At 42.0% G+C, this 12114-nt stretch overlaps 1 protein-coding gene across 1 annotated transcript in view; it reads left to right on the top strand.

The window, feature by feature from the left end:
- Positions 1–2208: 2208 nt before the first annotated feature.
- LOC115204527 (bifunctional heparan sulfate N-deacetylase/N-sulfotransferase 1) overlaps positions 2209–12114 on the top strand; it is a 143186-nt gene continuing 133280 nt past the window's right edge. The window contains exon 1 of the mRNA XM_029770181.1: positions 2209–2369. The gene's annotated coding sequence lies outside the window, so the exon portion shown is untranslated. The remainder of the gene's footprint in view (positions 2370–12114) is intronic.

Raw genomic sequence — 12114 nt, 5'->3', positions numbered from 1 at the left:
ATAACTCTTAAGCACAAAAATCTAAACAGCTTGAAGCGTAACTAAATACCTGGGTTCGATCCCAGGCGGTGCACAATTGGCCCAGCGTTGTCCGGGTTAGGGGAGGGTTTGGCCGGGGGGGCTTTACTTGGCTCATCGCGCTCTAGCGACTCCTTGTTACGGGCCGGGCGCCTGCAGAATGACTTCGGGTCATCAGTTGAATGGTGATTCCTCCGACACATTGGTGCAGCTGGCTTCTGGGTTAAGCGGGTGGGTGTTAAGAAGAGCTGTTAGACGGGTCATGTTTTGGAGGACGCATGACTCGACCTTCGCCTCTCCAGAGCCCGTTGGCGAGTTGCGGCGATGAGACGAGATCGAAATTTGGGAGCAAAAGTACATATATTTATATCGCAGAAATACCTTATTTACATAAGTATTCCTTTGCTATGAGACTTCAAATTGACCTCAGGTACATGCTGTTTCCATTGATCATCCTTGAGATGCTTCTACAACTTGATTGGAAAGTCCACCTGTGGTAAATTCAATTGATTAGACATGATTTGGAAAGGCACACACCTGTCTATATAAGGTCCCATTACATTTTAGTCATTTAGCAGATGCTCTTATCCAGAGCGACTTACAGTATTGAATGCATACATTTCATACATTTTTTTCCCCCCATACTGGTCCCCCGTGGGAATCGAATCCACAACCCTGGCATTGCAAACACCATGCTCTACCAACTGAGCCACACGGGACCACACTATGTCCCACAGTTAACAATGCATGTCAGAGCAAAGAAATCAAGCCATGGGGTCGAAGGAACTGTCCGTAGAGCTCCAAGACAGGATTGTGTCGAGGCACAGATCTGAGGAAGGGTACCAAAACATATCTGCATCATTGAAGGTCCCCAAGAACACAGTGGCCTCAATCATTCTTAAATGCAAGAAATTTGTAATCACCAAGACTCTTCCTAGAGCTAGCCACCCGGCCAAACTAAGCAATCGGGGGAGAATCAGGTATTTATGTTAGAGTGGCTAGACTGAAGCCACTCCTGAGTAAAAGGCACATGACAGCCTACTTGGAGTTTGTCAAAAGGCACCTAAAGGACTCTCAGACTATGAGAAACAAGATTCTTTGGCCTGATGAAACCAAGATTGAATTCTTTGGCCTGAATGCCAAAGGTCACATCTGGAGGCAACCTGGCACCATCCCTATGGTGTAGCATGGTGGTGGGGATGTTTTTCAGCGGCAAGGAGACTAGTCAGGATCGAGTGAAAGATCAACTGCGTAAATTACAGAGATCCTTGATGAAAACCTGCTCCAGAGCGCTCAGACTGGGGAGAAGGTTTACCTTCCAATAGGACAACGACCCTAAGCACACAGCCAAGACACTGCAGGAGTGGATTCGGGACAAGTCTCTGAATGTCCTTGAGTGGCCCAGCCAGAGCCCAGACTTGAACCTGATCAAACATCTCTGGATAGACCTGAAAATAGCTGTGCAGCGATGCTCCCTATCCAACCTGACAAAACTTGAGGAGAATCGAGGCTGTAATTGCTGCTAAAGGTGCTTTAACAAAGTACTGAGTAATGGGTTTGAATGCTTAAGTAAATGTGATATTTCAGTTTAACATTTTTTGTTTTTGCTTTGTCATTATAGGATATTGTGTGTAGATTGGGGGAAGGGGGCAATTTGATCGATTCTCGAATAAGGCTGTGACGTAACAAAATGTGGAAAAGTCAAGGGGTCTGAATACTTTCCCGAATGCACTGTAGGCCTATGTATGACAGTGATTTTAATATGTGCATTATGGCATGCACAGATATAAAGACCCATGTACCTGTTGAAAAGCAGTGGACAAACTGTAAACTCAGAGGACTTTCAGATCCCGGCCCCATAAGCGTCAGAAGGCATCTAGTATGAAACCATGTTCCTTAAGTGGGAGATTGAGGGAGCTAGAGAGATTATTCTTATCACATCAAGAATATTCTGTGGAATGCCATACAAACATCATTGACAATAGTCATTTTTCCAAAGTTAATTATTATTATTGTTATTATTATTTTTTTTACAATGAGCCCTATCAGCTTGTTTTCAACATGCATTGCTTTATAAACCAAAGTATAGACACGTTTGTTTTGTTTTAGTGGGAGGAAGGGAGGGGGGGGGGGCACTGGAGGTGTTATTACGCCCTCTAGCGAGCAATCGCTTCTCCGAGAAGGCGACGAGGTGAAGGAGGGTGGCGAGTCCTCATGTTTCTCTCCACCAGTAACAAACCGCATCTAAACCGGGACGCCCCGATACTGGTAAAGCTAGCTACTGCCTAATGTCAACTCTAAATCCAGATTGTATACACCAAGCTGGTCGTGTCGACGAAACAATCAAGTGGGTAAGTTGCTATTTTGTTAAATGTGTTTGTCCAGTAAGCGTGCATCTGGAAAGCACGCACGTTTTATGGGGAACGCTAGCCTCTGAAAGTCCCCCTTTCTCCGAATTCGACTCAAGAGTGAGTGGCAGCTAGCTAGGTAAGCGACAAAGCAACAAGGACATGGCTAACGTTAGTTAGCTAGATATGTAAATGTTCGTGTCTAAAATCTCAACTACTGTTGCTTGTGAGCTGTCTTTATAACAAACAAAGAGTTTACAGTGATTTATTATTCTGGAGAACTGCCATGCTGTTGCATGATAGCTAGTTTGCTAGCCTTATCAGGTGGTGATGTTAGTTTTTCACTGATTCAATTAGCCAGCTAGTTCTGTTAGCCAGCTAATCATGACTTGAAAAACCCCGAAACTAGCTGGCAGGCTATGTTGGGTAGGATAGCGTTTACGTACATTGTAACTAGAACATTTGTTTTCATGCACAGTTGCTGAGTAATGATTGATGATTAGATCTACTATAATGCTTGCTCATTTAACGTTACTTAGAATTCAGAAGACTCACTTTGCTTTGGGCTGATAAATATAAAACAACATAGTAACAAGGATATGCTGAATGCATCTTATTATGCCTATGTTTAAGTGTAACCATACCGGTTTCCAATGCACACTTTATAATATAACGTGAGAACTCCAGTGATGGAGCCTGACGCAATGTAATTCGCACGTAAACCATAACATTGGTTTTGTGTGTACTTGGCCATGGCTACTAAATTGGTAAATTATGCTCCCAGTTTGAGTGTAATAACTGAAGTGTAGCTAACTAAAAATGCAATAATATACATTTTTGGTTGTCACTTGTGTGAAGTAAGCTACCTTTGTTGAGTTGACTGGTCTGTTGTACAATGCCATTTCAAGTCGACTCGGTTTGCAATGGATATGTGCTTTCAGAAAGTATTCATGCCCCTTGACTTATTACACATTATATTACAGACTGAATTCAAAATGGCTAAAACAAATTCTTACCATCTACACAATACCTTATATTGACAAAGTGAAAATGTATTTAGAAATATGTTTACAGATATGTCATGTACACAAGTATTCACACCCCTGAGCCAATACCTGTTAGAATTACATTTGGCAGCGATTACAGCTGTGAGTCTTTCTGGATTGTACAGTATTTGCACATTATACTTAAAAAAAAAAAAAAAATCTTCCAGCTCTGTCAAGTTGATTGTTAACCATTGCTAGACAGGAACTCTGCAGAAAGGTGAATTAATCTCCCAGTGTCTGTTGGAAAGCAGACTGAACCAGGTTTTTCTCTAGGATTTTGAGTGTGCTTAGCGATATTCCATTTATTTTTGTTTAAAAAAACTCCCTAGTCCTTGCCTATGACAAGCATACCCATAACATGATTCAGCCACTACCATGCTTGAACATATTAAGTTGTTGCAGTGTTAGATTTGGCCCAAACAGCCGTTCAACTCCATCTGTTTTAAAGTCACCATTGGGCTCATGGTGAAATCCCTGAGTGGTTTCCTTCCACTCCTGCAACTGAGTTCGGAAAGACGCCTGTATCTTTGTGGTGACTGGAAATATTGATACACGATCCAATGTGTAATTAATAACTTCATGCTTAAAGGGATATTCAACATCTGCTCCCCCCCCCCCATCTGCCAATAGGTGCCCATCTTTGCGAGGCATTGGAAAATCTCCCTGGTCTTTGTGTTTGAATCAGTGTTTGAAATTTGAGGGACCTTACAATTATCTGTATGTGTGGGGTACAGAGACGAGGTAGTCATTCAAAATGTGTTAACCGCTTATTGCACACAGTCCATGTACAGTTGAAGTCGGAAGTTTACATACACTTAGGTTGGAGTCATTAAAACTCGTTTTTCAACCACACCACAAATTTCTTGTTAACAAACTATAGCTTTGGCAAGTCGGTAAGGACATCTACTTTGTGCATGACACAAGTAATTTTTCCAACAATTGTTTACAGACAGATTATTTCTCTTATAATTCACTGTATCACAATTCCAGTGGGTCAGAAGTTTACAGACACTAAGTTGACTGTGCCTTTAAACAGCTTGGAAAATTCCAGAAAATTGTGTCATGGCTTTAGAAGCTTCTGAAAGGCTAATTGACATAATTTGAGTCAATTGGAGGTGTACCTGTGGATGTATTTCAAGGCCTACCTTCAAACTCAGTGCCTCTTTGCTTAACATCATGGGAAAATTAAAAGAAATCAGCTAAGACCTCAGAAAAACAATTGTAGACCTCCACAAGTATGGTTCATCCTTGGGAGCAATTTCCATACGCTTGAAGGTACCACGTTCATCTGTACAAACAATAATACGCAAGTATAAACACCATGGGACCACGTAGCCGTCATACCGCTCAGGAAGGAGACGCTTTCTGTCTCCTAGAGATGAATGTACTTTGGTGCGAAAAGTGCCAATCAATCCCAGAACAACAGCAAAGGACCTTGTGAAGATGCTGGAGGAAACGGGTACAAAAGTATCTATATCCACAGTAAAACAAGTCTTATATCGACATAACCTGAAAGGCCGCTCAGCAAGGAAGAAGCCACTGCTCCATAACTGCCATAAAAAAGCCAGACTACGGTTTGCAACTGCACATGGGGACAAAGATTGTACTTTTTGGAGAAATGTCTTCTGGTCTGATGAAACAAAAATGGAACTGTTTGGCCATAATGACCATCGTTATGTTTGGAGGAAAACGAGAGGCTTGCAAACCGAAGAACACCATCCCAACCAATATTGAAGCAACATCTCACGACATCAGTCAGGAAGTTAAAGCTTGGTCGCAAATAGGTCTTCCAAATGGACAATGACCCCAAGCATACTTCCACAGTTGTGGCCAAATTGCTTAAGGACAACAAAGTCAAGGTATTGGAGTGGCCATCACAAAGCCCTGACCTCAATCCTATAGAAAATTTGTGTGCAGAACTGAAGAAGTGTGTGTGTGTGTGAGCAAGGAGGCCTACAAACCTGACTCAGTTACACCAGCTCTGTCAGGAGGAATGGGCCAAAATTCACCCAACTTATTGTGGGAAGCTTGTGGAAGGCTACCCAAAACGTTTGTCCCAAGTTAAACAATTTAAAGGCAATGCTACCAAATACTAATTGAGTGTATGTAAACTTATGACCCACTTGGAATGTGATGAAAGAAATAAAAGCTGAAATAAATAATTCTTTCTACTATTATTCAGACAATTCACGTTCTTAAAATAAAGTGGTGATCCTAACTGACCAAAGACAGGGAATCTTTACTAGGATTAAATGTCAGGAATTGTGAAACCAAGTTTAAATGTATTTGGCTAAGGTGTATGTAAACTTACGATTTCAACTAACTACTAAGCACATTTTTACTCCTGAACTTATTTAGACTTTCCATAACAAAGGGGTTGAAAACTTTTTGACTCAAGACATTTCAGCTTTTAATTTAAATAAGTTGGAAAATTATTTAACACTTCCACTTTGCCATGATGGGGTATTGTGTGTTGGACCGTGACACACAATCTCAATTTAATCCGGGTTGTAACACAAAAAAATGTGTTTAAAGTCAAGGGTGTGAATACTTTCTGAAGGCACTATGTTCAAAATCTTGGCTGGATTTTTTTGTTGTGTTAAGTAACGGCTCCTTACAGCTATAGCATAATCCATGCACACCAATAGCCAATTCTCATTTCAGGTAAAAGGACTCATGAGCACCAACGTGATGGGAGCATATCAAATTGGATGTCAAATGAAAGCTAAGAGTCTATATATTTTTGAGAAATTAAGGCATACATTAAGGAATATGGGATTGCTTTGATTTCTGTTCAGACAGATGGAAAATGGGTCTTTGAAAACATCTACCAGAAAAATGTTTTAGAAATACATCAAAACACAATTTTGAAGACCCCCGTCAACTAATATGAACACTATTTATACACTGCTCAAAAAAATAAAGGGAACACTTAAACAACACATCCTAGATCTGAATGAAAGAAATAATCTTATTAAATACTTAATTCTTTACATAGTTGAATGTGCTGACAACAAAATCACACAAAAATAATCAATGGAAATCCAATTTATCAACCCATGGAGGTCTGGATTTGGAGTCGCACTCAAAATTAAAGTGGAAAACCACACTACAGGCTGATCCAACTTTGTAATGTCCTTAAAACAAGTCAAAATGAGGCTCAGTAGTGTGTGTGGCCTCCACGTGCCTGTATGACCTCCCTATAACGCCTGGGCATGCTCCTGATGAGGTGGCGGCTGGTCTCCTTAGGGATCTCCTCCAAGACCTGGACTAAAGCATCCGCCAACTCCTGGACAGTCTGTGGTGCAACGTGGCATTGGTGGATGGAGCGAGACATGATGTCCCAGATGTGCTCAATTGGATTCAGGTCTGGGGAACGGGCGGGCCAGTCCATAGCATCAATGCCTTCCTCTTGCAGGAACTGCTGACACACTCCAGCCACATGAGGTCTAGCATTGTCTTGCATTAGGAGGAACCCAGGGCCCACCGCACCATCATATGGTCTCACAAGGGGTCTGAGGATCTCATCTCGGTACCTAATGGCAGTCAGGCTACCTCTGGCGAGCACATGGAGGGCTGTGCGCCCCCCAAAGAAATGCCACCCCACACCATGACTGACCCACCGCCAAACCGGTCATGCTGGAGGATGTTGCAGGCAGCAGAACGTTCTCCACGGCGTCTCCAGACTCTGTCACGTCTGTCACATGTGCTCAGTGTGAACCTGCTTTCATCTGTGAAGAGCACAGGGCGCCAGTGGCGAATTTGCCAATCTTGGTGTTCTCTGGCAAATGCCAAACGTCCTGCACGGTGTTGGGCTGTAAGCCCAACCCCCACCTGTGGACGTCGGGCCCTCATACCACCCTCATGGAGTCTGTTTCTGACAGTTTGAGCAGACACATGCACATTTGTGGCCTGCTGGAGGTCATTTTGCAGGGCTCTGGCAGTGCTTCTCCTGCTCCTCCTTGCACAAAGGAGGAGGTAGCGGTCCTGCTGCTGGGTTGTTGCCCTCCTACGGCCTCATCCACGTCTCCTGATGTACTGGCCTGTCTCCTGGTAGCGCCTCCATGCTCTGGACACTACGCTGACAGACACAGCAAACCTTCTTGCCACAGCTCGCATTGATGTGCCATCCTGGATGAGCTGCACTACCTGAGCCACTTGTGTGGGTTGTAGACAATGTCTCATGCTACCACTAGTGTGAAAGCACCGCCAGCATTCAAAAGTGACCAAAACATCAGCCAGGAAGCATAGGAACTGAGAAGCGGTCTGTGGTCACCACCTGCTGAACCACTCCTTTATTGGGGGTGTCTTGCTAATTGCCTATAATTTCCACCTGTTGTCTATTCCATTTGCACAACAGCATGTGAAATTTATTGTCAATCAGTGTTGCTTCCTAAGTGGACAGTTTGATTTCACAGAAGTGTGATTGACTTGGAGTTACATTGTGTTGTTTTAAGTGTTCCCTTTATTTTTTTGAGCAGTGTATATACACTGAACAAAAATATAAACGCAACATGTAAAGTGTTGGTTTCATGGGCTGAAATAAACATTCCAGAAATGTTCCATAAGCTCAAATCTTTTTCTCAGTTTTTGTGTACAAATTTGTTTACATCCCTGTTAGTGAGCATTTATCCTTTACCAAGATAATCCATCCACCTGACAGGTGTAGCATATCAAGAAGCTAATTTAACAGCATGATAATTGCACAGGTGCACCTTGTGCAAGGGACAACAAAAGCCCACTCTAAAATGCGCAGATTTATCACACAATGCCACAGATGTCTCAAGTTTTGTGGGAGCATGCAGTTGGCATGCTGACTGCGGGAATGTTCACCAGAGCTGTTGCCAGAGAATTTAATGTTCATTTCTCTATCGTAAACCACCTTATGTTTCAGCATGATAATGCACAGCCCCATGTCGCAAAGATCTGTTCACAATTCCTGGAAGCTGAAAATATCCCACTTCTTCCATGGCCTGCATACTCACCAGACATATACCACCCATTTGAGCATGATTGGCATGCATTGGATTGACGTGTACGACAGTGTGTTCCAGTTCCTGCCACTATCCAGCAACTTCGCACAGCCATTGAAGAGGTGTGGGACAACGTTCCACAGACCACAATCAACAGCCTGATCAACTCTATGCGAAGGAGATGTTGCCCTGCATGAGGCAAATGGTGGTCACACTAGATACTGACTGGTTTTCTGATCCATGCCTCTGCTTAAAAAAAGTATGTATGTGTATGTATGCGTGGGTGAACAACAGATGCATGTCTGTATTCCCAGTCATGTGAAATCCATAGATTAGGGCCTAATGAATTTATTTCAATTGACTGATTTCCTTATGAACTGTAACTCAGTAAAATCTTAATTGTTGCATGATGCATTTAAAATGGCCCCATCCCTCCCGCTAATTGGCAGTTTTTTTTTTTGTGAGGGTGAGGGGAATGCTGTATATCGAGAGGAGTCGATGTGCTCTGAAAGATGAGATGTTGAGGATTATAATAAATCGTTTTGATGTCATACAACCAAGCCAAACACCCGTGAGTCGAAACGTGCACTTCACGTTTCCATATCATAAAATACATGTCATTTACAGTATGAACATTTAAGATCGCTATGTTTGTACAGTTAAAAGGATGACATGCGCTATACCCTGGGTTGTCCTGATAGGAATTACCCTATGTTTGTCGTATTGTGAAGAAAATTTGCCGTGCAACATGCACTTGAATGAACTCATGACTCCATTCTATGCACACTAACATTAGTCTGTCTGAATTTCCCTGTGAAAGCCTAACACTGTAAGGTCTTATGTTATAACTTATCTAGACATGTTGGCAATAGAACAAGCTTTCAAATGATGCCCACCTGACCCAGATTGATTTATAATGGAACGTTTTTGCATTGCTTAAACAACAACAGTAATTGTGTGGATGCAGAGCTGTGTTCTAAACAAAAACTGTGGTTGCTTCAGTTCCTCAACGGCAAAGATGGGAGAGCTAAAAAAATATATATTTATATTTTAAGGCTATTTCATTCAGTCAAAAGTGCTTTGATATTACTTAGGATCTGTGCTCAGTTTGGAGAGGTGTGTGTGTGTGTGCGTGTGTGTGTATGGCCACTTGGAGACACCAGTTAGAGCTCTGACAACAAACCCTTATCATTTTTTTCTAATGTTGCACCTACCCCAACGTTTTCAGGAATACTCTTTTCAGATTTTTGTTATTGACAAATGCTGTGAGAAGTACAGTAAATGCACAATATCAACAGTAATGTTTTGGAGTCAGTCTTGTCAGGTGAACTGTTGTGTCCTCACTTTTTTTGGGGGGGTCTGATCATTTCCCCCAAGTTCTCTTTCAGTGCTACCATGGTCATCCATTTGCTTTTTATCGTCCTTCTGTAAGAAACACTTTAAATGTTGTCCTATCCATGTAGGTGTGTTAAGCCTCAAGCTTCTCCTATGTGATGGATTGTAGGGTAATAATAACTAATACTCACACTCCTTATTCCATCATTTAGTGTAATTTCAACCACAAGCAATTGCGTTTCTGCCCATCTTGTGCTGGTATAACCTGTCTAATGGACCTTCTTTAGCAAAATGAAGACCAGCTGTTTTTACACGGTAATCTTAAGGTTTTATGGCCCCGGATTGTAGATTTTAGTGTACTTGAGAATTATCCCTCTGAGCTTTGAAATGCTCTTTAAAAAGCTGCACTGTTTCTAGGTATTATCAAGATCATCCTAAACTTGTGCAATATCCATTAGTATATTCCATTTAAACCGTTACCAGAGATGCTTATGCATGTATTAGTGTGCTGCAGATTGATTTGCTCCCCAGATTGGCTTCCCCCTGCTCCCATAACCGGCATTGTGTCGGTGTCCGGTTGCAATATTGGTCAATTGAGATGTAATGAATGGTGAGACAATCCTACTTAAATAACTATTTTGAGGCTGTGACGCATGACCTGGGTTGCTCATCAAGATATCTATTTTTTGTGCAATAATGTTCCCATTTGTAGTTTTTGCCGAGTAAAAGTTGAGTAGCTCGTCTCCCATTCAGATAGCCTATCAGCTTGGTAGTTGTATTAGGGGGTTCTACTTGGTCCATGATTGCACAAAATAAGTAACTTAAGATGACTTAGACTTACTCAAATCAAAGTTTATTGATCACGTGCACACGGTACAGTGAAATGCTTGCTTGCTAATTCTCCTCAATGCAGTAATATCAAGAATCAAATGTCCAAAAAGAACACAAGTAGTAGTAATAGCAGTATGAAAGAAGACTAGTAAAGTGACTTTGTATAGCAGCTTAAATAAATAGTAACCGTAATAATATCAAGTCTCGTCATGTCCCATCATTTGGCTCAGTAGTCTAAAATATACTGAACAAAAATATAAACGCAACATGCAGCAATTTAGACGATTTTTTTATAGATTTATAGTTAATTTAAGGAAATCAGTCAATTGAAATCAATTCATTAGGTCCTAATCAATGGATTTCACATGACTGGGAAGAGGTGCAGCCATGGGTGGGCCAGGAAGGGCATAGGCCCACCCACTGGGGAGCCAGGTCAGCCAATCAGAATGAGTTTTTTTCCCCACAAACGGGCTTTATTACAGACACAAATACTCCTCAGTTTCATCAGCTGGCCGGGTGGCTGGTCTCAGATGATCCCACAGGTGAAGAAGCCAGTTGTGGAGGTCCTGGGCTGGCGTGGTTACACGTGGTTGTGAGGCTGGTTGGACGTACTGCCAATTTCTCTAAAACGATGTGGAAGAGAAATTAACATTAAATTCTCTGGAAACAGCTCTGGTGGACATTACTGCATTCAACATGCCAATTGAAAGCTCCCTCAACTTGAGACATCTGTGGCATTGTGTTGCCGCAAATTTTTGTGGCCTTTTATATTCCCAAGCACAAGGTGCACCTGTATAATGATCATGCTGTTTAATCGGCTTCTTGATATGCCACACCTGCCAAGTGGATGGATTAGCTTGGCAAAGGAGAAATGCTCATTAACAGTGATGTAAACAAATTTGTGCACATTTCAGAAATAAGCTTTTTGCGTGTATGGAACATTTCTGGGATATTTAATTTAGGCTCATGAAACATGGGACCAACACTTGTCATGTTGCGTTTTTTAAATATTTTTGTTCAGTATGTCAGCACACTGTCATTAAATATTGAGTGGCCTACTAACCGCTGCCTAACTCGATTCTATACATTCTGGCGGCACGTTTCCTACCAAAGCAAAACAACTCACCTTAACGCCACTAAATTAAATGGCCACTAACTTAACTGCCTAATGTTACCCTTTACACTCGTACCTGTATGCAGGTTGAAAATTGCTAATTTGGACCCAGCTAAACACCTACATTGGAACCCAGTAGCTGTTCAGTAACATGCTATACATGACGTCAGAGCTCAGGCTCTGCGCTGTATGAGTTTTGACTGACAGCCATTCTGAAGTTGGGCACCTCACACGACAAGAACTTGCCCTAATACCCCCTGCTAATTGGGAAACTTCAGCAATTTTTTTGAGTGAGGGGAAATACTGTATAAAAAAACACATTTACACGTTTTACCAGGTAAGTTGACTGAACACATTCTCATTTATGACCTGGGGAATAGTTACGGGGAGATGAATGAGCCTATTGGAAGCTGGGGATGATTAGGTGACCATGATGGTATGAGGGCCAG

The sequence above is a fragment of the Salmo trutta genome, chromosome 12 (genome assembly GCF_901001165.1).
Source record: "Salmo trutta chromosome 12, fSalTru1.1, whole genome shotgun sequence".
Lineage (NCBI taxonomy): Eukaryota > Metazoa > Chordata > Actinopteri > Salmoniformes > Salmonidae > Salmo > Salmo trutta.
This window is presented reverse-complemented; position numbering and strand designations above follow the sequence as displayed.